Source organism: Caloenas nicobarica, chromosome 1 (genome assembly GCF_036013445.1).
Source record: "Caloenas nicobarica isolate bCalNic1 chromosome 1, bCalNic1.hap1, whole genome shotgun sequence".
Lineage (NCBI taxonomy): Eukaryota > Metazoa > Chordata > Aves > Columbiformes > Columbidae > Caloenas > Caloenas nicobarica.
Genome location: NC_088245.1, coordinates 62820780 through 62848128, shown reverse-complemented (window position 1 = coordinate 62848128; position 27349 = coordinate 62820780). Strand labels below are relative to the sequence as shown.

The 27349-nt window shown below is 39.8% G+C and overlaps 1 protein-coding gene across 2 annotated transcripts in view; it reads left to right on the top strand.

The window, feature by feature from the left end:
- Window positions 1–27349, top strand: part of PTN (pleiotrophin) — a 74462-nt gene that overhangs the window by 26947 nt on the left and 20166 nt on the right. The window lies entirely within an intron of this gene.

The window sequence follows — 27349 nt, the reverse complement described above, 5'->3', positions numbered from 1 at the left end:
TACCTGGTTGTAATACCTTCTTCCTCTCTCTGTAGCAAACCCACCTGTTAATGTTGATTCTGCTTAAAAAAGCCAGTACCAGGAGTAATCACAAAGCTGACCTCATTGCTAATCTGTGTGTTATCTGAGGAGTGGGAGTACTCTGCCTTGCAGAGGCTGTAATAGGATCAACTGGGTAAAGCACAAGTAGTTTTCCTTCCTCTGTCAAGCCATTCTGAGAATTAAAATGCAGAAATACAGCATTACGTAAGCTATAATAATTATGCCTTCTATTTAGAGATGTATCTTGCTGAAAAGCAGACATGACAAAACATTAAATCACAGGACTTGTGCCTCCCTAGCTGGTTTGGTCTATAGTGTAAAACTGGCACATGCTAGCGTGATGCCACACAGTGATGTGGATGCTCCAGGGTTGGGAGAAGCAAAACCCAACATCACACCAAGGGAGTTTGACCAGGTCTGTGAGTGTCCAGCATTGTACAAAACCAGGCCTGCTTGTGGTGTCAGGCATAAGGGAGATGGTGGGGCTCTTCCTGGCTGAGAACAGCACTGACAGAGCACTGAACAGAACTCACAGACTGAGCACTGACACAGGTTGCCCAGAGAGGTGTTGGAGTCTACACCCTTGGAGATATTTGAATGGCATTTGGACATGTTCCTGGGTAACTGGCTCTAGGTGGCCCTGCTTAAGCAGGGGGGTGGATAAGATGACCCCCAGAAGTTCCTTCCAACCTCAACCATTCTGTGATTCTTATACAGACTAATTCTGTGACTCTCGAGCAATTGTCTTGTTCAGGCTTGCACCCCACCTCTCCCCTTCTGCTGGTCGATTTCTATGTTACAGAATAGCAGTGTATGCTAGTAGAGCTGAAATGAAGGGCATGCTCCTGTGTATTATGTTAAAAGAGAAGGTGACAGATTATACTAAATTAACTTTTTACTTGGAGGAACTAAGATAAGAAATGTTGCCATTTTAACTACTGTTCTAGTCATGTGCACAGACTGACATCCTGATAAAGTTTTGTGTTTGAAGGGACAATGTTCTTATTCATTCAAAGAGACTTAATTGTGGTGTATGACAGCCTGGAGCTGCAGGGAAATTAGTCTTATGTTGTGGTTTACACTGATGCACTTAAGACTGCAATACTTTCTAGGCATCCTCTGTGTTGTCTTTCACTGTGGAGCAGGGAAGCCAACATAGCCAGGAGCTAGGTTTGGTGGGAAGCCATCTAAATCAGAATTGTCTTTACTTTGGAGGAAAGGCCAAACCTCCAGTATATACAGAAGAACAATTGGATGTTTTGTGCAGTCTGGGTGGTGTGTAGAAGTCCCGATTGCATGAAGCGTTTAAATATGGCTTTCCTGAAACACATGAGGATAAATTGCTGATAGAAAAAACTGATAAGAGTGAGGATGGGTTACTGTCAGCTGGGCACTGGGATGGCTTCAACTCCTCGCTCCTTCCTGTCCCCAGTCTCCTTTGTTACTAAGAGCTCTGCTTTTTCTAGCCAAAGTTATTTCTGGATCATTAAGGAGGACAATAAAATCCGTGAGCCTCGTGAGTTAGTTAGCTTAATCATCCAACCTTCTTCTGGCAGAAAGCTTCTTACAACCAGCCTCTCCTCTGGCAGTGGCAGCAGGGGGTGGGGAGGAAATGGGGTGGGGTAGCCTAGATCACAGCTCTGGAAATAGGTACTGGAACTCCCATCCTTAAATCCCTCACCGCCTTTGATTTACGTAAATGTTTATACAAGGGGGAGTCAAATTACTCTGACCTTCTAGCAGTTGGAAACCTGACATCTACCTGTAACTGTTTTCAGTTAAATTCTGTAGGGTTTAATCGTAATATCTATTAAATTCTATGTTTCCATCATTTGAAATCTTACAGGGTGCTTTTCTTTAAAGTCTAGCCCTTAATAAGTTCCAGCGTAATTAAGTTATCGTCATCTTGGATTGAGAAGAGAATCTTCTGAAGTATTTATTTTCCTCCTTTTTCTTCACCCAGTTTCTAAAAATGTCAGAACACAGAAACTAGTTGCGTCCTCTTAGGATGTTTGAGCAACTGCCTCAGCACCTGTGTCCTCAGCACAGCTGGGCTGAGCTTCATATGCAGGTACTTTCTGTATCAGCCTTCCTCTGTAATGCATAGCCCACTTGTTGCTGTGTCTCCTGGCCCATTCCATTCCTGATCATCATCTTCCAAGTCCATTTAATCTCATCTGTTTTAGGTCGTTGCCGCCTGTAATACAGTCCTCTACCCTGAGACTCTTTTCCTTCAGTGACAGAGTTGGGACTGATTGTTTCTTTGTTCAGTGTATTTAACATACAGACAGCTTTTGTCCCATCCCTGGCAGCTTTTGGAGACTGTTTCACATGTCTGCATAACATATATATGCAACATCTGTAAAAGTGGAGCCTGATTTTTTTTTTTTTTTTTTTTTTTTTCTTTCCCCCTCTTGGGAACCTCTGAGCTGTAGTAGAGAGACATCATTGTGTATTCCCTGCACCATTTGAGCTCGGCTCACTCCTTTGGGGTGGCTGTAGCATAGACCCTGCGTGTCACTGAAGCAAGGGCCCTGTTGCTCTCCCTCTGTTGCAGATGTCTGCAGTAATGCAAGTATGGGGCATAAGATGAAGAAAGGGACATGGCACAAGGCTGCCTCTTGGAATTGTATCCCTGGGAGAGAAGGACCAGTCCGATGCCCAGCTGAACTGAGCCTGTCTTTGCACCCAGGTGCAGTCAGTCAGCAAGGTGGCATTCACTGGGAAATGGGTGCAGGTCTAGGGGCTCAAGGGATGGGAATAAGGTTATAAAGCATTGCAGCTGACCTGTGTGAGATCCAGCCCTGGCTCTGGGAGGACTTTTGGAGGAAATCAACTCTTGAATCTCATGCTTCATATATGACACTTAGGAGAAATCTGTAAAAATAGGCTGTGGGGCTTCTTGCATGGTCACTTTGTTCAGGTTCCAGGTGTAGACCTTGTAGGTGTAAACTGTGCAGTACTTTCTACATGCTTGCTTTTTTTCCCATTTATGTAACTTTTGAATGAAGTGCCTTTTTTTTGCAGGTGAGGTGTGTGTGCTGAGACTTTACCTTGTAATAACATCTTCAGCAATGAATAAGACCTCAAGTGACAGGTCACGTAGAAAAAGTGTTATATTATATTTGCCTTTTTTTTTTTTTTTTTAAAGGATTAGTAGACAAGGGATACAGACAAATTTGAATCCACGTTCCTGTCCTCTTCTCACTGTGTTTGTTGTGACTGGATCATGACTTTTCTCTTTTTCTGGAAAACTGCAAACCAGGCAAATGTTGACTCTGAAAAGATCAAGCGAATAATTTCTCCTCTTCTTTGGTTTGTACTGTTGCAGCATGGGGGCAGATCAATGAAGTGAATTAGAAGTCGAATATCTGCCCCGATCTGTAAGGAAACATGGTCCTTTGGGTGGAGCGAGATGCTGATAGGAGACACACTGTCTTTATTCCCATCCATTCCAAGGGCAGACTGTTGTGAAGGCCAGTCCTGGTATGGTAGTAAGAATGTATTGCATGTCCCTGTGCATTAGAGCATCACAGTAACTAGCAGTGCTGCTCTAGGGATCCAGGAAGAGCATAAGACTAGTTACTCTACTGAAGCTCTAATTTGCTCATCACTTTTGGCTGATGTGATTAGCAGTCACGGCTAATTACTTGCAGGAATGGTCCCTCTTGCCACCCTGAATCCACACATGAGAAAGCTGGTGTTATGATCCTTGGCAATATAAGCTGTTCTTCCTTCTTTGTGTCATAGAAGAAGATACAAATATGAATGAAATGGAGACAGGGGAATGCTTCAGGATCAAATATCCTCTTTCCTCAGCTCTTCTTTCTGTGTTCTGCTTTATGTGGTTTTGTTTCTCCTATTGCTAGAACAAAGAATGGCAGAAATAGTCTCAGAAGCAATTTCATACATGTACACCCATTATGCAAACAGATATAGGTATGCTCTGCGCCAGCACTTATTTCTGTTGGTGAAGAAAAGAGTGAAAGTAACTGGTAAACAGATATACAGTATGTTTAATTCCTTGTAAGTAAATGTAATGCAGTGGCCCAAGGAGGGGGTGGTAGAGAAGGAAGTTAATTGAAATGGTCTGGAGTTTCAAGCAAGTCTGGATTTAACCCTGCCTTCCTGCATGCATGTGTGCCAACTGCTCTTTATTAGAGAGGGAGACAGTCTTACCCAAGAGCTGAACTTCTCTTTTCTTAGCAAAAAGTAAAAATAGAAAAGAGCCAACAGGCTTCAGTCTACCCTGTGCATCACAAAATATCCAGAAAGGAAAAAAAAACCAACCTTATCTGGTTAAGCTAGATTTGAGGTTTGATTCCCGTGTGGGCATACATCATAGAAGGTGTATTCAGCCTTGTTGAGTTAATTGTTTAGGGGTGGAATCAAGAGTTATTAAGATTGATGTACAGGGAGAATTTAGAGTGTATGACTGGAATCCATAAAGGCCCGAGTGGTAGCTTGGGTGCTGAAGATTGTGTGACTATGGTATACAAAAAGATAATGAGGTAAGTTAGCTTATAATGAACCATACGAAGCAGGAGATTTCCAGTATTCTAGCTATTCAGGATAAAGCTGAGCTACAGTTATATTTAGCTATATTTAAACTGCACTGCCATCTGAGACATTATCAGCACTAGCTGAGCACTGAGCAGAGGTACAAAAGATCCACATTTTGTGAATCTTAGATATCTCACATGCCAGTAAGGTCCTGACTCCCTTGGAACTGAATATCCAAGCACTTGCCTGGTTAATCCGATCAGCACAGCAAGCTACCAGAAAAAAATCATGAAAAAATCACAGTTTTGGAGTTCTCCACCCTCATTCATTAAAAGCAGCAAGTTGACTTAATGTAGGTTTTTACTTTCTAAAGCATGCAGCCTTATGGAAATGAATATGTGAACCCATGGTTTTGTATGGAAGAGAAGATCCAATGCTTGGGTCCATTGATTGTTTGGGGGTTTGTTTTGTTCTGGGTTGGGGGTTTCTAATTATTATTTTTCTTTTTGCAGAAGTTGAGGTGGAAAGGAAATATGTTTGCATGAAATTGGCCAGTACTTTAGGTTTTGTTTGTAAGCAAAGCACCTTTCGGCTCTGCTTTCTCTTGGCATGTAATGAGCAATAACAAACAGCATAATTTTCAGAAAGTTTCCACAGTGAGAGGTTGTTCCTTGCCCTTCTATCAGCATTGCTCTTCTGTCTTTCAGATTTAAGAGTCATGGTGCCAAGAGATCTGAGGGCATGTAAGTCAGTCAAAGGGTTTTACTGTTTGAGCTTGGACTCATGCCTTATTGCAAGGTGAAACTTGAACTCAAACCTCATAGGTATTTTCTCTGACGGGGACTAAAAGATGGTCTCAGAAAAGCTTAAATACCACTGTTTCTTTCAGGCAAATTCACATGAGACTTTTTCTACCTGCTTGCTGGCAATCATTTCCAAATTCAGTTTTATGGTATAGCTATAAAGAGAACAAACTATTTTCCCCCACCTTCCCTATTGGCAACATTTAACTCAAAAGGGGGCTGCACGTTGCCAGAGTCCTCCCACTCCAGTCCTGGCCTCCAGGGACTCTGCAAACCGCTTTGGAATGTGCCGAGGCCTTTGAGACACCCACACCCTGGGAGAGAAAAGACAGTTTGATAGCTTTCTTGTATTGGCTTTCTGGCATTGCTATTAAAGAGGTATCAGGGATATATTGTTACTCTTCTGTTTGTGGCCACCTATGGCCTTGCAAAGTCTTTTTTTTTTTTTTTCCTCTGTGGTTGTTTACCTGCAGATAGGTTCAAGACAGGACAGTGTCACATGGAGATTTTTCACATTCTGATATGTCATCATCACGAAGCATTTTCCAATTTAAAAAATGGATAGCTAACGTTGTAGAAAATATGGGCTATAATATAATCAGTCATGATGTATGGTGTATCCAGTGTTCAAGAATATAGTCTTAAATAAAGTTTGTCTTTGCAACTTACATTTTAATTTTTTTTTTCGTTTGAATAGTTGTGCTTTAAAATGTAAAGTTAGGGAATGCACTTGAGTGTGACATGTCGAGAATTTTATATAATCCCTTGTATCTCTGACTGCTTTGCTGAACCATTTGCATTAGGACTTATTCCCTCAGTCTCAATCTGGAGAGATCACCTGTATCACTGGCCATAGTGACTGCTGATAATTCCCACGCAATTGATAATTGGTACTATTTTGGAATTACTGCATGTTTAGGTTTCTGACACCATTACAAGATCCATTTTATGGCTTTCCATTTTGTTCAGTCATTGGTTCAAGGGCAGTATAAAATGTTAATGGATCATTTTGCCCACCCATTTGCACAAGTATGTGTAACTAGATAAAGCACAAGGCAGTGAAAAATTGGGCTGATGCTGTAAATTGTGTTCTTTAATGCCTGCCTACTCCATAAAACTCTCTTTCGGCATCTACGTAAACTTTGTACTTAAGAGTTGGGTTCTGGATAATATGAACCTTATCACCATTCTTTTTTTTTCTTCCGAAGTGTATAATTCTTATCTTTTATCTGTCAGCAATTCAGTACATTCTTCATATTTTCATGTCTGAGTGCTTTCATATGTAGTGACACAGACCTTTTATTACATTTAAATTTCCTACTTTCCACAGTTTGTAAGCTGAAGTTGCTAGATTATCAAATCTTCTTGACTTCTCCTGCTAACTTCTTTCAACAGATCAAACAATGTGGGATTTGTGTTTTATTTTCGTTGCACGTGACTGGGGTTGATAATTTTCATATTAGACTCCAGCCATTGGTCTCAGCTTGACAGTACAGGGGAAAAGAAAAAACAAGCAGGAAAAGGGCGAAGTGCTGTTTGGTACTTTGGAAATACAGCTAATGAAATGGTGAAATGTTATGGTGGCAAAATTTAATTAGCTGTAACATAAGAGAAAACAAATCATCACACTTATTTTTAGGAAGAAGCCTCCCCCAGAGAGCTGCAGAATACCTTGCAGGGAGGAGCAGACCAGAGGGAGCTTTTTAGAGTACAGATATTCTCATCAAGCAACAAAGCAAAAAAGTATCTTTAGAAACTGAGTTGTTTATTATTATTATTGTTGTTGTTGTAATTACTATTAACAACACCACCCACCAAGAAGAGTGAGTTGCTCACACAGCAACTGGTACAGAACAGGTACAGAACAGAGTTGGAATCCTAAGAAAAGCAGGGTTATAAGCAGCTACTTTTGCGGATTAGCTATTTTTGGTGGAAGAGGGAAAATGAGTAAAACATTAAAATGAGATTAGAATGGGAGAATAACGTAGAGACTGAAAGAGAGAAAGAATGGTAGGAAAAGCAAAATTGAAAGAAACCCAATAAAGGACGATTTAAGAAGTGCAAGGGTAGACCGTGGGTTGGAAATTAGTATAAATAGAAAAGGGCTTTCTTTTAGTACTTTTTTCTGAAGTAGTATTTTGCTAACTCTCACTTTCCCATATATTAGTCTGAATTAGCATATGTCCCGATTCACTGGATGTGGTCCCATTTTGCACAGCATCAAGCTACAGGATACAAAATGCCCTGCTGCTTTTTTTTACATGATCAGCAAGAATAATAGCTGAAGAAGTACAGAAATGGAATTTGTTGCCTTAATCTAGATCATATGGTATAATTAACCCATCACAGGCAGCTGTGTTCAAATGTATTTACACATATAGGCATACGTATACACCTGTATCTGTGTGTGCATTTGGTTAGTTATAGCAAATGTCAACGAGCCAGGGAAGAGTCAGCAAATGATAGGTGCTGAACAACAAGAACAGACAAAAAGATTTGCCTTACATTTCAGTGCTGCATCCAGTTCGCCCGTCCTCGTTCTTGGCGTACTCATCATCCATTAGTCTACACTGAGGTAGTCTTCATATTTGTACCTATGATGAGATTGGAAATAGCGCTTGACTTTTCATAAGGAGGTACCCAGAAAGGTGTTGGTGGCAACAGGCTTCTGCCTGTTGGTAATGCTGTGTGCTGGGAAACAGCCAATTGGATGTGACAGTCATGCAAGATGGACCATTCTTGTACGTACCAGAACTGTGGCATGGATTTAGGCAGAGTTCACCTAAAATTCAGCCTCTGCCTATTTAGATGTTGTGTATCTGATTGTGCACTGATTCTGTTCAGTGTTTGGATTCTGGGAATGCATAATAGTTTGTGACTGTTGCTGGACCAGGCAAGGGCTGAATGAGACAACACTGTCCCTGTCTGAAGCAATGCTAGTCCTGTGGAAAAAGAAAAGCATAGGAATAAGCATTAATTCACTGTTTCATTCCTTATTTGGTGGCGGGATATTCTCTTATGTTAATTAGCACAGTGCTTGTTTAAAAAAAAAATCATCCTTTATAGCTCAGCCAGAGGCAACTTCTGCATGAGTAGGCAGCTTAAAATCCAGCAGAGGGCAATGCTGTATTGCACCTATACAGATATTACAACTGAGTCTACCTTCAGGGCCTTTGAATTGTCTTCCCTGATGAGTAATCATGCCTTTAATTCATGACAGATTATACTAACTTTGTGGCTGGGGTTTTGCAATAAAGTCCTGGTGTGTTTCTGAGGAAATCGCTCCTATTGGTGGTAGGTGTGTTGCAGATACAAGAATGGACTGATTGCATTATGTGTTTGAGCTGCACAGAAATAAAACAATCATGACTTGTCCTAACTTTCCGCCAAAACTATAAAGAGTTAACATCCCCTACTTTTTCTTTTTTCTCAACCCCACCTCTCCCCAGTACTTGCCTGGTAACTTCAGTTATTGCACTTTTATTAAAGCCTTTTTCACCCATCGTTTCTTGCATATTCACAAAAATGAGAAATGACAAAACTAAGTAGTTAAAATCAACAATGTTCTTGGAAGACTCTTTGAAACTGAGTTCCTGTTTTACAGAAATTGTAACAGCCATGCATACCATGGTACTTTTCTGTCCATTAGACATCTGGGAAGAAATTTGCAACAAATGACCAAGGGGAAGTACCATTTAGAGTTACAAATATATTCAGCTCTCTACTCCCTCATGAAGAGTATAAAAAGCAGTGGAGATCTTATAAGGTCTGGTGTGCTGGTATGATTTTTAGACAGCTGCAATCTCATAGGTTTATGTGTCTCTGATTTCATTTGAGGTTGTTTGCACTCTTGTCTCAGGATTCACCTGTGTGTAATTCTGGTATAACTGAAGAATCCAGAGCGTTCAGGAGCTCTATGCTCTGACAAGGACCCCTGGGCCCAGAGAGGAGCTTGTGAAACTGGTCTTTCAGCCACACCAGCTCCCCTTTGTTACCATCGTGGCTGCTCACAGTAGTCGTGAAGTCCCTGGAAAGCTGCTTTTACCTTAGTGTTCTCCAAATTGTTCAACCAGCAATAACAGTAAAGGGTTTCAGCTGGGTTTATGGGAACAGAAACAAAAAGTTTTCCCAAGGGATTCTGTCTGGAGTAGAAGGACCTCTTTGAGGAACCTTCTGTACTTTCTCTGTCCTCCCAGGGTGGACTTCACTAGCAGTAGCAAATGGAGGACTTCACTATGGAAGTCCGAAATACAGACCTGTTTTAATCACGATTTTTTTTTGTTTTCTCCTATTTCTGCTTCCAAAACATGTCAGCAGTGACTTCCACATCTTGCCAGCCATTTCATTCTAGAGGACATGCCATCCTTATTAGGATGCATGGCAGAGATTCCATTTTCTGTGGTTTACGTGTCTGATTATAATTGCAGAGAGCAAAGGAGAGGAAAGGGTAGAGTGGATGAGAATGTGTTTCACTGATGCTTGTCTCTAGAACAGTAAGGATGGTATGACGTTGATGGATGGTATTTTGGAAGGGAAGGAGCACAAATGTAGGGTAAAGCCTTACTAATTTGATCCATGGGTGATAGACCTTTTTGAATTTAAATGTTGGTTTCTAGAGGCTGCTACTGTAACTACAGTAGAATCCAACTTGTCCAAAGTGAACTTGCTGCAGAAGAGCAGACAGATGCAATTCTTGCTGTGTCAGAGGTATACATGCCACTACTCCTGCCCTGCACAGGCACTGCTTAAAGACATCCAACCTGGGGCCAGTAAATTTCTATGATTAATGCCTTTTACACCTTTATTGTAAAGAACAGAAAACCAAGAACAAGTTAAACATTAAGGGGTTTATGACAGTGGAGTACATGAGTGAGGTGGCTGTGAGCTTTTTCAGTGGCAAACCAAACAGTCCAGGATTTAGAACTAATCTCTGGGCAAACTGTTCTTCTTAATTGATCTGTGCAGCAACGACACTGAGTTTTAAGCAACCACAGTCAAAGTCTGGATCTGGTCACCTTGCTAATTCATTGTGTGTGCGTGCGGTGCCCTTAATTATACAGACTACCTGCTGCTTTCTAGGAGAACTGAGGGCCCTGGATCCAAGCTGTAAAGCCCATGATGTACAGATGAGCGGCTTGAGCTGCCTCCTCAGTAGGCACCAAGACAGGGGAGCTACAGGGACTTGTGCCAAGGGACAAGGAGCTGACAAAGGTGCTGTAACTGCTCGGTACCTGCCCTCATGGAAGCTTCAAGGTGCTTTTGGGTTTTTTCCCCCTCAAAATCTAGCCTCAAAAGTAAATGATATAAAATGGATGAGAAAATGAAAACTATTTGTGCTGTAAACAGCAGGCGTATACATGCAAGGAAGGATGAAGGCAAAAGACTGCTGTCACATTTCCCTTCTTGTGGGAACCAAACCCTCCAAGTGTTGTTTATAAAACAAGCCTCAAAATCCAGCTTTTCTTAAGTCTTTAAGAGTGCAAATATAACTTGCAGCCAATGAAATTCCATTGTCTCTTCTCTGTGGCAAAGTGTTTTAATTCTATATGTTTTTTTAAGGACATTTGGGCTGGGCCCCTGAATACCAAGTCCCAGCTGAGCATGAATTCAAATGACTGAGGCCTAAGCCCCTGATAATAAGGGTTTATTAAGGAAGCACTAATGGAGCTCAACTGGAGTGGACTGAATGGCCAAAGTGAAATAATGGAATGCTTGTGGCAACTAGAAAATGATTGTTTATTGGCATAATTCCAGGATAAACTTCTGCGAAGAGCACTCAGTCTTTTCTTGCCAATTTCTTCACATGGAGAAATACAGTACTGAATTTCTGCACGTAATAGCAATGCAGAAGAATGGGAGGAGGAGAAGTGATGGTTTGCATGAGGAAGGGAATAAAAATGTACATCCCAAATGGTGTAATCAATGCAATCCCTAGAGTTCCACTCATCAGCACGTTCTAAAGAGACCACCTGGGTTTCAACTTGAGGAATATAGTCTGAAAAAGATGAGTTCGGCTATGGAGTCCTCTCACTTGAATCTCTAAGTATCCCTGAGTGCAGCATGCAGGGAACAGAAAAATTTGGAACTTTGTTCTAAAATCCTCCTTTATGATGGTTGAAGTGCTTATGAGCAGTTTCTTTCACACATAAGAGGACTGTCTTGCAACTCTGCTGAGAGACACGTTCTCAAGGAAATTCTGTTGAATCATACTTGATAAATATTGTATTCACTGAGAAATTCAGTCACGAGATGTAGCTATACATAACTACAGGTTCAGTTAAAAAGTTTATGGAGTAACTGCTGCTTGTGCAAGAGAGCAGAGAGCAGTAAGGCTACTCTATATCATAATCTTTTGGATAGGATATTTAGTGAGGAAGTCCTGATTCACGTCGCCTCTCTGGACCAGAGAAGTTTTTCTTTTCAGCCAAAAACTTGCATATCTGAATGCTGTAAATACTGTCCCACAAAGCTTTTTATAGTAGTAGTTTCTCTACATCTCCTGTGGAAGCTAATCATAAAATACTTAAACACTCACTAGGGTATAATAATCCCACCTTCCAGGAAAATGCCTTTGAGGCCATTAGAAATATCTCCAGTATGAGACAAATTCTCTATAGGGGCAATTGAGATGCCTGCCTGAGAAATCTCTGAGCTATAGCTAGAGCTCTCTTGAGGAGTAGGAAACAGTAATCAAAACCTCAGCTATCAATCACAGATAGGATCTGAAGACAGATCTTCTAAGCTTTAAATTTTTGTTTTGAAATTAATACAAAATTATACAAAACAAGCAAAACCATAAGTGATCTTCTCTTTTAATTTCTGCTGGTGAATGAGCACGAAGTTTGTGTGACTGATTGTTCGAAGTCCCAAAGAGATGGTTCTCAAAGAGCTTCAGCAAGAGCCTGGTCGCTGTGATACAAGATCCAAAGCGGAAAAACAGTCTGGTCTGGAGAGAAGTGGGAAAAGATATTGTCTGGAAACAATCAACCAGTAGATCAACAACAAATCTGAGCTGCTGTCAACCTGCATTTTTTTTTTCTTTTTATTTCTAGTTATTATTAGATTTGGTTATGTGGCATAGATACAGCTTTTAAAAATTACCTTATTTGTATGTTAATAAGAACTCAATTTGAATAAAACCTGCCTTCCAGCAGTAGTTCAGCCTCCTCCAGGGCCGTAGCCTCCCTTTGGAGGTTAAAAATGTCAATTTATTATTCCTAAATGCAGTCTTATCTTTCTGGCATCTGCTGGCTTATTCTGTGATACTGTGATGATGCAATATGTCATAAGTATAACTCTTGTCACACAGGTCTGTGCATAATCTGGACTTTATTTAAAAAAAAAAAAGAAAAAGAAGACAAAAAAAGCTCTGTAGCAATTGTGGTATGGAAAAAAATCTCTGAGGAAAGCTTTTCAGTGTGACCTGTTTTATTTTTATTTATCTGAATTTTGAGTAAACTGAAAAAGTTGTCCTTGGATTTTTTTTTTTTTTTTAATTCTCAGCAGGCTATTAACTCTGTACACCAAATATGATAGTCTTAAATTTCAACATGTTTAATACTTTTTTTTTTTTTGAGTATCCAGTTATCCCTCAGCTGCCAAAATCTCCAATTGCCTCCCCAAGAATTTTTGTCTCGCACTCGCACAGTGAATACAGCAATCTCTGGCAGTTGCAAAATGAAGATTACGGGAATAATGTGAAATATGTGTTTGTCTGCCCACATTTTAAGAAGAGTTTCAATTTTGCATTTGAAATTTTATATTACTATTAATGAATTTTCAGTTCTCTGATTATTGATGTGGATGATCTTTCTATCCAATGAGGCTGTTAGATATTTAATAGTATAAATAACTCCTCCTTTTATTATTTTTTTTCCCTTGTGCTCTTCCTTAATGTTCTCCCCATACTAGAAGTTATTCCTTATTACAGAAACATACATGGAATAGGATATATATCTAATTTTGGAAGGACATTTTCCCTTAGGAGCTCCCACCTTCCAATGGTTTGTTTACTTTTTGTTTAAAAAGAGTTGTTTTGGTGGTCTTAAGAGAACTTTGTGACCTGAAGTGGCCATAGGTACAGAATGAGTCATAAAGAGATTCTCTGTAAAAGTGTATGTATAAGGATAAAGGAGTGAAGAGGAGGGGAGACGTCATCTGGGATTAGAGAAAATGAGACTTGGAAGGATAATTAAAAGAACAAGGTGAAATGGTGACCATCAAATTACAGCTGGGATGTCAGATAACAAGAATTTTTAATTTGAATGGAGTTTCTTAATTTTTTCCAATACCTTCCAGCGTATGAGGATGAGAGCAGAGAAGGTTAATCAATCATGAATACACATTCCTGCCTTCCCTGGGTAGATGAAAACAGATATTTAAAAGATTGAATGTATTTTGACCCGTTTCATGGCTGAAAGGTACCTGCAGCACAGTGTCCTTTGAATAGTACTCCTACAGCAGCATGCAGGCTTATTCTGTAGCTACCAAAATTTTGCTGCACATATGCAGCTCTATATTGAGTTACAAAATTGAAAGATTTTATGGAATGTAGCAGAATTGCTCAACAGTCTAAAAATCAAAAAGACTGCTCTGAAGTCTTGCCTCTTACATACTGCACACTGTACAACTTCATCCTCTGCCATCTGCATTGAATGGTATAGCTACAATATCATTTGACTTTTTTTTTTACCTCGGATAGAAATACGAAACTTACTGCAGACAAGGTAACTGCAGCAGGGCAACTTGGTCTTCCTGGCCAAATTTGAAAGTGGGGTTTTTTGTCTAGGATGTTTTTCTGCTTAAGATGCAAGACTAAAATTTTCTGAAAAAACTTCTCTGTCACACACTTTTTGGATAATTACACTCAAGTAGATAGATTTATGTCCCTAAACCGCAGTTTCGGTTCAGCCAAGAGAAGGTGATTGCACTTTCTTTTCTTCCTCTGGCCTCATGTTTCTATGACAATCTCCTACGGATGGAGGCTCGATTTGAGATGCTGTCACGGAATGCAGTTGTTCAGCATCAGTGCCTGACAGTGCTTCACCTCAGCCATCATAAAGCTGTTGCCCATTACTAGCGGCAATATCGTCATGGTAAACATTGGCCAGGCTCCCATACCTGAAAAGGCAGTGGCACTGCATCTTAGCTCATTTTTTGCTACCCTTAAATGCCACGGTGAATGTCCTTGTGAATTCAAGGTAGGGTCCATGCTGAGTGGTTCTTAAATTGCACTTGGAATAACAGAGGCAGTTCTTAAAGCTCTAGCCAAGTAGGAAGGGCTGTGCCGTACCTGAAAGGAGGTTGTAGCGAAGGAGGTGTCAGTCTCTTTTCCCAAGTAATAAGCAATAGGATGAGAGGAAAGGGCCTCAGGTTGTGCCAGGAGAGGTTTAGACTGGATATTAGGAAAAACTTCTTCAGTGAAAAGGGGTTATCAAGCACTGGAACAGGCTGCCCAGGGAAGTGGTTGAGTCACTATCCTTGGTGGTCTTTAAAAGGCACGTGGATGCGGTGCTTAGGGACATGGTGTAGTGGTGGACTTGTCAGTGTTATGTTATCTGTCGGACTTGACCTTAAAGTCTTTTCCAACCTAAATGATTCTATGATTCTATGAATATCAATTGCAGAAGGTGAGGTCTGGACTCTATCTTTGCTGACTGGTATCATCCTGGAGGATGTATGTGCCTCAGAGATGCTATTTGCTTTTTGAGTAACAAAGAGGAGATAACATGCTACACAACAGCTGCCCTCTGCTCACTAACTGCTTTTGGAGGAAAATGATTTAAAACCACATTCTAGTCCTGTGCTATAACATAGCCAAAACATAAATTTCATTTGCACATCACATTTGTTTTAGTTGAATTATTTTTTTCCGTATTCACGTTTGCATAGATGTCCCAGTGCCCTGAAATTTGTCACTTGAATCAAGGAGATAATTTATCTGAAAAAAAAAAATATATGTAATCCTTCAAAAAGTTTAATAGAGGGCATAGGTGAGAGGCCATGTGCGTTCAGCTTAAACAGGTTTATGACTTCATTGCATATTTTGGAGTGCCGTCTGAATAGACAGACATCAAAGGAGACAGGGAGTCATAATGAGTAAAGGAAATAAAATGGGCCATTTTCTTTAGCAGTATAGAGTATTTCCCAGAGTCTGATTGGAGGTTAAAAAAAAAATCTTCAACCTGACAGTCAGCTCAGTCAAATCAAAACTGAAGTATTTGACAAAACTTGATCGCTTTCAAGGAAAGGTGTTTATAAAAGAGAAAGAGGTTCTACTGTGTCTTGGAGTTTTCCCTCAACAATGTGCTGAGCCATTGGGAGCTGCACAGTGTTGCTGCTGCTCTCCTCTGTTTGGAGGAGTCTGGCCACCCTGCTCAAGGCTTAGAACAACAGAGGTGAGAGATCTAGGAAAGCAAAGCAAGCTTCAGCTGATGCTGGATAATAACATTATCCTCCTTTCACATAATCATTTTTATTATGGGTTTCTCAGTGGTTTTTTTTTTGAAGGAGGCAAGTGCTATTATCCCTCTTTCATAGATGGAGAAGTGAGGACAATGACAGATGTTGTGATTTGCCTGTTGCCACTGAGCTGAAAATGTCCTCATTGGGGCAGAGGGAGAAAAAGAGAATGAGAATACAGTGGAGTAATCCGCCTGGCTTGTACAGTACAGCTGTTCATTATGAAAATCATGTCACTGCTTAAACAGCTCTCAAATCATGATGCATTCACAATAATGGTGTGACCACTGAGGCTGTGGTGACATTGGTGTATATCTGCATACAGTTTTTTCTTCATAGTTGTAGTAATAATAACCTTTGGCTGTGGATCTAATTACAAAAACAATTATAATCATTGATTGCTCCTGTTTTTTTCCTGACTTGATACCCATAGGACATTGTTACAACTGCTGCAGTCAAGAAAATGAGACTTCATAAATTTATTCTGTTGTGAAGAAAACTTTTTGTTGGCCAGACAGCGACAGTGAGAGACTCTTCTAGCCTCCGTTTAGCAAGTAAATGTGAATATGGCACGTCTTACCTTAACATTATCAGAAGGTACCCAAAATAATCCTTGGTAGATGAAAACAGATTAGCTAGCTAAACAGACATCATCTGTAAGTCCTTATACCAGAAGACTCTGTATTACAGTGTTTATTTGACCTTTTCTGGCCCAATAGCGTCATGGTATCTGAGTAGTAGAGATCTGGACACTTCTTAGAGTCATTACAAAACCATGAAAAAATACTTTGTGTTTTGATAATCTCAGGCAACCAGAAGAACTTTAGGTAGAGCAAAGACACTATCCAGTTTGGGGTGGGAAAGGAGGCAGAAAGTGTAACTGTGATAAGAGCTTGTTTTTCCTCCCTGCCCCCCTGCCCCATCATTCTCAGGTGATTGTATCTTTCGCACATGGGGGGAGTGGTGAAGATAAAGTCAAAAGAGAATAGACAGAGCAGATTTATTAGTAGTTGTGGCTGGGGAAACTCATGACCATGACATGTGGATTCTCCGTGAGAGACGCATGAGAGACACATTGATGCAAGAGATGCTTAGGAGAGTAGAATCAGCAGCTTGGCCTCGCTGTCACTGAAAGGAAAGTATTGGAGAGAATAGAGGTGAGCCTCCAGCAATATTCCTGGTTGACTGTTGGCTAGTTAAATCCAGCACTCTTTAAGCTGATCTTTGGTCTTGGAGACATGAAAGTGTAAAGAACCTCGGTGTGACTTCGTAGGTGCTGACACAGCAGCTGTGATTGTAGTGGGAAGAGCAGGGAGGGGAAAAAAATCGCAGTAACAGAAGTGGCTGAAAATGTCTTTTTTTAGTTAGGAAATACAGCAGAACGAACTGAAGTATCAGCCCTGGTTTGGGTTTTTCTGTTTTATTTTTTTCAGCCTCTCAGCTAGAGCAATGGGAGGGGAAGGTTAATAGAAGAGGCAGGTGCAGAAGTCAGTATTAGTTATCGCTCAAGAGCCCTGACTTGCTCAGAACCACCATGAGCAAAAGAGAGGAGGAAAATGTGTACATTGTGGACGAGACCAAAATAAGAGCTCGGGGAAGGAGGAGAGAAAACTGATTCCAACAGTGATGTTAATTTCAATGATGTAGTTTCGAAGTGAAATTTTGAAGGCCAGGGCTAAGAAAATTACCGCTGTACACTGACTGGGGACTAAGAGAGAAAATATCAACATCTTTTTTATATTTAATAAATGTAATGCTTCTCTGAAAGGGACAACATGGTTTTTCACCCTTTTATTGACATGGTTAATTTCTTAACATCAGCTTATGATACTAAATAGGTGTTTTTTGCAATTATAACATTTAAAAAATATTAGGTGTGTTCCCTAGGCTTTCTGAAAATAAAATCACTTTTGTAAAAGCTCGTGTTGGAAAGAGAGAATAATAAAATTTTTAATCCCCTTTGGAGGATTTTGGTCACCTCTATTAGATTTTTGATTCCCTGGCATTTTAACCATCTGTACTGCCTGTTGTGTTTGTTCGGCACTGTGTTTCCACTTACTACACTTCTCCTCTGAGGAAGAAACTATTTGTTACCATTATATTTTTGTTCACTACACTACTGCATGAATGCTAAACTTTCACCCCTCAAAAATGACACATTTTATAATTGATTCCTTCTTCTGTGATCAGATAAATGTCTATGGTGTCCTGGGTTGGAAAAATGTTGCTTAAAACTTGCAATGAAGGAATTGCACAGCTCTTGGTGCTCCCTGGGAAATGGAGCTGGCTAATGAGAAGTCCAAATGGAGGTTCAGATTTCTAGATCTGATGTTATGTTGTAGAAGTATCCAGAGAGCCTGCCTCTGAGAAGCAGTAGGATTCTTTGTATAGCTTGTGTAAAACTATATTTTTAGTGGGAGAGAACACAGTTTGATCTTAGTGAGGTTGTAAGAACAACAACAAAATTATTTTAGTTCATAAAAATGCTCTCAAAAATGTGCCGTCTTGTTGAAAGTGATGTTCTCCCATGAAACATTTTAATTTTGGCATAATATTTTTATTTTGGCAAAACATTTTAATTTTGGTAAACATTTTTGAAAAACGAAAGAACTGTTCTGTCTGTATTTGTTTGGATGGGCTGTTTTCCTGAGTCAGTCTAAATTATGCTTAGCACTAAAAGGCAGAATTCATGTACCCAGGCTATTAATTTATGCCTGGGGAGCAAGAAATATAAAATATCTACAGTGTGTGTTTGCCTTAGCCTGATGTGAGAGACAAACATGCAATCAACTATGCAAATATCAAAGGCTAGGGGAACCGTTATCCACAACTTAACTAATTACTTTAGCTTATTTACTTGAACAAAGCTAGATGGGGCATGCTAATTGGTCATTACTTTTGATTTTTGATTATTTATATTTTAATAGTTTTCTTCAGTCATGCAACTTGTGGTTCTCTGCTTATTTTTATGGCGTTGGCATAACTTGCTGGCCTCTGCTCCTTTTTCTGGCTCTTAATGATGTCCATGTTGAAAAGAGAATATGAAGTTGATTACATATTCCAAAATGTAGTCCCCGAGCTGCACACTGCAATTTTTTAAGCAAAGTATCTGACTTGGGCTTATCAGAAGGGTCATGCTGTGATTTTTTTCCTTTTTAGATAACTGTTTGATTCTGGCTTGTTATTACGGGTACCCTGTGCTGTAGCTGAGCATAAATGCTGTTAGGAAAAGAAAAAAAAAAGTTTGCCAAATAATATAATTTCAGCCTTCTAGAGTTTTCTCACTTGTCTCTGGCTGTTCTGCAGCAAGAAACAGATAGTTATACTCAATTTTTCTTTTTTTTTTTTTTTACCTTGCCACTATACTGCTGAATAAATTGCTGGTTACCCAACTCCTTGCAGTACCAGCTCACCTGGGAAGTAATTGCCTCTTCCCTACCAGGTGCTGCTTGCCAGTTTCCTGTCTCCTGCATGAAAGGAGAGCATCGCTGGAGCTGCTTCCGTGTGGGGTGGCTCCTCTCTCCCTGCAACATGGAAGCAAAGGAGAGGATAGCAAAAAGAAAAGTTGAGAAGCACCTGCTAGTTGAAACTCCCTGGTTCTCTGTTATTTTGCCAGACAGAGCAACCTGCCAGCTGCAGCGTGTCATGCGTCTTGGAACGGGGACCTGGAGGCTGGTGCTGAGGTGCTGACCCTGCTACACAGCCATCCTCCTATGGCTGAAACACAAGAAGCTTTTTTCAGTAGGGTTTGGAGTTTCCTACACAATGTTGAACTAACTTGTTAGCACACAGACTCAGAACACTGGTGTCCATGGTTTGGCTCCCAAAATTTCGTTATTACATCACAAGAGAATACTGATCCCTCACAGAAAAGTCAAAGGAGTAAGGGCAATGAGCACACAGATTTTATTTTGGCCAGGATTGCAGTAGCTGCTGGTATCTGAATTAATATGGGTGTTTTTTTTGGTACACTGACCAATTCACCAACCCCCTACCCTCCAAGAGTAAAATATCATTCCCTTGCTTGTTAGACCAAAGAAGAAAACTTGATGTTTCATCATTATTCTAGTAGATTTTCTTTAATAAAATCATTCTGAAACATAACCGTTGTTAGAAAAGAGATTAAGGCATGTTTTTTCAATCAGAGATAGTATCGTTTAGTTGAGCAATCAGTTGTTATGATTAAAGGTTCGTTCTTTCCTTAATCCTTGGCTTACTTTTAGGCTTAGACTGCTATGGCTATAGTAATAGTTCTGTTTGAAATGAACACAGCATTTCTTTGGTCCATGGAGGTGCAACTAAATGATGAATATCAGCAAGCTGGCTCAAGGCTTTGTGCTGTGACGAAAGTTTGGAGATCTTCACATATAAGGAGGCATACAGAGAAACACATGTGATGTCTGAGTCTACTTTTAGTACTCAGGAAGGAAAAATAAGGTGAATAAAGATTTAGCATAAGATAAAGAAACACCATGACAGTAGCAGGGTAGCCAAGACAAAGAAATAAATTACTGCTCTTGAAAACTGCAATCGTCCGGGTGGAAAACACTTAATGAAGAGGTGGTACCCGGAAGACATTTGGGTGAGATCAAATGTCAGGTGCAGCTGTCCTGGGCAATGCATTGGAGAAGCTGGAAAGAGTTGTAGTACCTGCAAATGGATATTATTGAGATAGCCCACACACACCCTGTAATGGTAATCATGACTGCTAGACAGGACTTCAAGGTTCAGAAAAGGTCCAGTAAAGACAGAAACTACAGTAAAAGTCATGGAGCTGTAATGGAAATTAATGATACACTGTAAATAAATAAGAGCTACTGGTATGCATAAGGTAGGATTCATATAACTCAAAACTACTTTGGAGGAATGTGGAAAAATATCTACTGGTTTTGTGTTGACCCAAAGTTGGATGTGAATTTAGTTAGAAGTCCTTGTGGTGTTATGCATGAGGAAAATATAATATGGAGATCTCTCATTATGCAAGGGTTTATCTTTCCAAATTTCGATTAGAAGGTAAATGCTGCTGCTAATAATAGAGACTAATTATTTGTGGATGTGATTTCTTCACTACCTACCATAGGACTATAAAAAAGTTGATGCTATTTTAGAATTTAATTCAGTACGACCTTACAACTTATCCTTAAAGCTCATCCTTAAAAATAACTACTTGTATCAAGTTTTAACAGGCTGATTCAGTTTATATTACATAGGATCATGAACATAAATCTAATTCAGTTTCTCAATTTTAAAAGTTGATTTTTAAGAAATTAAGTAAATTGGTGATGTGTATTGGACCAATGCAAGATTTTTAATAAAGGATTTCTTCAAATCTCTTTGTATCAAAGTAAAAAAAAAATTACTTCCTCAAGAAAAAAGAGAGGAAAAGAAGCCTGTAGAGAGGAGTACCAAATCTAACTGGGGATCAACCCACTAAATTGCTATCAGGAGCTTGCAGGAATTTAAGAAAATGGTAGAAAGTAGTGTCTTGGAAGTCCAGAAATGACAGATTGCTGAGATTCACCAAAAAACTAAGCTGACTGTAGTCATGCAAAGAAATAAGAAGTAAACCTACATTTATTATTTTTCTTAGTCCTACAAATAAAGACAAGAAAGGAAATGTTTATGTGTGCCAGGGAAGAGGGAGCATTTTAGGGTTGGAAGATTACAGGCCACTAAGTTATGGCTCCAAAAGAGCAGGAGCATTTGCCTTGGTTTTCAATATGGGAGCTCAGGTAGGACATAGGGACATGCACCAGATGGTGAATCAGAAAGAGACCTGGGGAAGCAGAAGTTCCTGCAACTGTTTTGGAGGTGAGTCTCCTAAAAGCCAAATGCTCTTAACTTATCCTTTACAGAGAAAACTGTGTGTTTCCATTTTGCAGAACTGCAAAAGTGTCACTTGATATGTTAAAACATGCATCAAATACCTCCTGCTGTTGTACCACTGGAGCACAGCAAGTATAATATTTATACTTAAGAAGGGGGAAAGAAACAGATCTGGGTAACTGTAGAGATGTTGGTCTGCCCTTGATGAACCACAGAATAGAACAAATTTTGAATAAAAGAATAATTTAAGAAGTGGAAGTAAATGTTAAGTTTCATTAAACACAGCATGTGTTTACTGAAAGGAGACTGATCTCCCAAACTAGCTCATTTAAAAACTGATTTTGTAGATATGAGTAATCTGGGACTAATCAAACTGTAATTTATTAAAGTGTTTGTTGTGGGACTTGATGAGAAATTATTCATTCAAGCAGGAAAAAAAGAAGGATTAATGCGAAAGGTAGTTCTAACATGGGTAAGGAGCTGAAAGAGGACTCAAAATGTGTTTGTGAAGAGAAATAATGGGTTTTAGGAATTTAAGTCTGCTTTTGGGATGCATTTTATTTATTCATGATCATGGGATGAAAATGATAGTGCACTAAAAGGCAAAGATGGGATCCATAGTTATGTCCAAAATGTTGTTTGTGGGCAAAAAGAGACCATACCTTTTAAATATTTTAATATAAATTAAAAAATATTGTTAGTATAAATGAAATCTTAACAGTAATCCAAGAATAATTATTAGTGTAGGTGTAATTATTACAGAAAAAGAATATGTCTATGCAGATGTTATAATCATAGTAACAACAATACTACCACCACAGTTAAAATTGTTATATGTACACTTAGATTCAACTTCTTTTCCTGATGTTATGCTGACCCTTCCCCAGCTCCTCTTGGCGCTAAGATTGGTGGTTTCATTATGATGGTGGTGGTGGGGATGGTTATGGTGACCATTACTCAGTTTAGGATCAACCTGGGGTTGTTTTTTGTGTTTGCTAATGTGCTTTTATGCCTTTATCTATCTTCCTCGGTCTGAAGCTCCACGTTGCACCCAAACTAACTATATATGGTGCCTTTTAGGTGTGTTGGAAACTATTTTTGTGTTCTCTTACTCGCATATCCAGTTTTGTCCAGCGCTACATTTCTTTATTGGACCATGAGTGAGGTTTTTTTTATAGCTGGGGCTCTCCATTGTCAAGTCTGTGCCCCATCTCATATCTCCCATACCTGTACTCGTCTTACACTGCATTCCATGTCTCCACTTCCCAAGGCCTTTTTCAAGATACCAGTCCTGTATTTCTCCATAGTATTATACTTTATTCTAAAAGCATCGTAAAACCTGGTGGCTCCATATGATGGCAAAGAAAAAGAAATCAAATTAGCCATAGCTAGCTGGTCAATTAGAAAAATTGCTGTTGCAGCTAAACCGTATGTGACAAAGCTGCAGACAGGCCAAGGAAAGCTCAGACAGAGCAAGATTTCACAATCCTCAGTCCTGGGGCTTTGCAAACTCACTAGAAAGTGTGTGGCCTGTCATTAGCAATGACAATACATGCAGTATTGCAACACATGCAGGGTAACAGCATTATTGGTATGGTTGATTTTTGGCATATTATACTGGAAGAGCTGGAGGACGTGGATGGGTTAAACCATGTGAGAGAACCTGATAGTTCAGAGTGGGAGATACACTCATAGGGACTAATAATAAAATACTTGCTTCTATAATCTGGGACCTTGCCAGTTGCTGTGGAAGGAACAGATGAAGGGAAGGGCTTGTGAGTAATAGTTATTAACAGCAAAAAAGCCACCTGCAAAAGGCATATGTGATCCTAGGATGTGCTGCATATGCTGGCTTCAGTGAGGCTAGGAAAAATAAACACTTGCTTACCGATAGAGCTTGACATGAAATTGTCTGGTTTGTTTGAATGCTTGTGTTCAGGAAAGACTTGTTCACATGTGAGAAATGGAGAACCTGCATATGAATTAATTGCATAAGTGCAGACAGAATCGCTCCATTGAGCTTGACTTGCAGTAACTGAGATACAAAGATCTAAGCAGCACAGCATGAAAACACCTGGGCTGCCAACTTGGGTATGAAGGAAGCAAGCTGCATTTGCAGGGTCTTGGGTTGGAAGGAGTAGACTTTCTCTTGAGCTGTTAGACAAAGCCTGGCACTGCGTGAAGGTGTTTGCAGCATTTCTGGACCCAAATGGAAGTGTCTGCATGCCAGTGTGCTACACTATGTAGATGTTGGTTTGGGTCTCTGGTAGAGCTGGGATTTGTGCATTGCAGTCCATAAGGATAGGTGTTTTCTGAAGGAGTTGGTATGCTTAGTCATGTGGACTGTCCTACTCACAACAAACGAATGATTTAATGAATCAGATTCAAGAGAGATGAGTGTGATTGTAAAATCAGGTCGGGAGCAATGAGGGATTTGGAGTGGGAGGTTTAAGCTCCACTCAGAAGGTCCTTTAAATTGCAGCTGTAATGCGACTTCTGCCCGAATCTCTTTCTGGTGCTCAACATGCAATTGAACCCATAGATGGATGGTTGATGAATTCATTAATTTTTTGTGTCTTGTTTTTTATTTTTCCTTTCACTCTTTACTCCCAAGCAGAGCTTGGCTGTGAAATCCACTGTAAGACTGAAGTAATTCCTTGTTGGGAGAAGCCATTTGCTAGGGCGCATCTCAGCTGGGCTTCATTTCTCGCCTTGTAACACACTTCATGTTTTCCTAACACTTTCCGTTGTAGTGTTTAACCATCATTAGCTATTTCTCTCTTCTCTCATTCTTGTTTGGGGGCACTTTTCTTGATTACTCACTCTCTTCTTCTGATCTTGTTCCAGCTTACCATTTAAACCATTATAAACTTTTCTCTCTTCTGAAGTTTCCTGGAGCTCCCCTCACCCCAAATGTCTCTTTTCATTCTTTCACTTTTATTTTCACCTCTTCCTGTTGGTTGTAAATACTACTGCCATTTGTTTAAATGCTGTTGTCTTACTCTGCTTAGAGGCTGTCATACAGGATTTTAGAAATACTTTCCCTTCATGGCACATGATTTACTTGTTACCATTGGTGTAGATAGAAGGCTCATTACAAACATCAAAATGTCAAGGAGGAGTCTGTTCTGCTTATAGTGAAACACTTGTTTTTTCATTGCTATTAGTGGTTTTGGCAGCTTTTTAATTCCAAGGTTGAACTGAAAATGTTATCAAAGAACGTAATGAGAAATTGTCACCTTTGACTTTTGAAAAAATAAACCAAAAAAGACAAAGTTATTTTCAGTGGAATATGTTGTTTTCAAAAACAAGTCCAGTCTGGCAAGTTTTTCTCTTCAACCATCTTTTTAATGGCCAGATGAAATATTTGGAAGGAAAACTGAAGACTGAACTCAAATGATTACTGACAGGTGGGATTTTCTGACCTTCTGGAACAATATCTAATATTTAATGGGTACTTTTTGTAGGCCATTTGTAATTTTGCGGGAGCACCTGCCCTTGCTGATCTGCCGTGTGCAACAAAATTATACAATTTTTTGTGGTCATACTGTTTACATCAAGTTTGAGGTGTTGGTGTGGTGTCAGGCAAGGCCTCCATCTGTACAATGTGGCTTTTCATTCGTTGGTAATTAATAGTGAAGGCACTGCAGGAAGCATCCTGGCTCTGTGTACCAGTGGGAGATATATATATATATATATATATTTATATATTTATATATAATGCAGATTTAGTGTTTGCCTTAGACAACTTGGCAAGTGTTTTGGCTGTAGGGAGACTTGGAGTCTTAGAAAAACATACTATATTAAGGTTCTGTGGGCCTTTGTTTATAGGGCTTCTGGAACATTTCAGATTCCAAAACCCAACTATATTCCTTGCCTATTTTGGTGAAAAGGATGTCAATCAGATTTGAATTTGAGTGTCTGTCAACTTAATATAAGGCAGCTTCGCTACGGGCAGTTATCCACAGCTGCCAGCAGCCCGTGGGGTATACGAGACCACATCCCAGGTCCCTGGGGTGGGCAGCAGGGGTGTAGGAGGGAGCCACAAGCCCACTGTGGGCATCTCTTGCATGTGGTGACATCCTGTGCAGCAAACCCAGTGGTGCTGCCTTGCTTCAAGTTCTGCCACCCCCAGGCAGCATGCTGGAATGGTGTTTTAACGTTATAGAAGCATTTGTCTCTCTTTCCATATATTTTTCCACACAATCACTTAACTCCCTCCTTCAACAAGGGATTCTGGTGATTCGTTTGAAAGAGCAGAAGTGAGAAGATAAATTGTAGTGAAAATGGGATGTGAGGTGAGGTGCCGTGCTACTGGTGGTGAAGTTTCTCCAAGGGAAAGGGGCTGAGGGGGGAAGTTTGGTGTCTGAACAATATTGCAACTGTGGTTGATTATAAAGAAACAGTTTGAAGTAAGCTGAATAAAAAGGCAGGTTGCATATTTATTTTTTGTTATTGCTTATTTTATTTTTCTTTATTTATTTCGTGTTCTGTAAAATATGAGAGGCTCTAAGTGGAAATATGTAGTAGAAGAAAGGAAAAAACAACCCCAAGCTCATGTAGGACTCATGTAGGACTCATGTACGCTCTAGCTCCAGGCTCTATTTGAGTTCACTGGAAACACTGGTAGTACGTTCTTCATGGTGGGAAATGGTACTTCCAAGCCAAACTGGTACTAATGACAGCTCTTTCAGATGTTTGAATGCCAGGTCTCTTGCACTCCTCACATGAACTTTATTTCAACAAAATTATTAAGTTTTATCATGTGTCTTTTAGCATGATATTAAAGCTGGATACTTAAAAGTCTCTGTGTTTGGGATTCCTTTACTGTTTTCCATGTCAATTACAATTATGTTGCTTTTGAGCAAGAGGTTGCCAGCAGGGAATACTGAGGAGTGCCAAATTAAATTTCAAATACATTTTGTTCTTTGCTCATTATTTCTCCCCTAAGATTGCTGTGCTCAGCAAAATGGTATCAGGTTGGTTCTAAACTCTCTGTAACATCAGTCTAGTTGAGGTTTTAAGGCCATCTCAGTGGCTAGCACTGTTCACACCTCTTCAGAGAGCTGGTGTAGCATGAATGTCATGGGCCCTAGTTTGGAAAACAAACAAACAAACAACAAAAAACCAAACCCCAAAAAATCAAACCAAACCAAAATCGAAAAAAAAAAAAAAACCAACAAAAAACCCCAACCAACCAAACAAAAACCCCAAACAACCTGGAGAATCCTTCTATACAAGCAATCTCTATTCTACCATATACGTGTTTGTTATGGCCTTGCTTTCTGATAAACAGTACCAAAATGAGAATGCAAATTATAGGAATGTGAAAGAGAAATATCTGTCTAAGCCATTGAAGTCAGCCAGCTGATTGGCTAATACCTGCTGCTTCACCACCAAGCAAATGTTTTAAATATATTTTTACATTTGAATATTTGCTTCCCAAATCCAGATTTTGGGTTCATTAGCATTCTATGGATAGCCTTTAGCTGTGTGTGCAAGTCTTATCTCTGTTCCCAACTGGCAATTAGCTTAATTTATATCAGGAAGAGACACCAAGTGGAGAAGGAAGGAGAAGGTAGGTAGCAACATGCCAATGCCAACTGAGATAAAACATCACATATTACCTATATAAGTTTTCATGAAAGATCTTTCCAGATGTCAAGTAAGCCTAATAAGAACTTGAACCCTTGCAAGATTGCCAGTGTAGCATG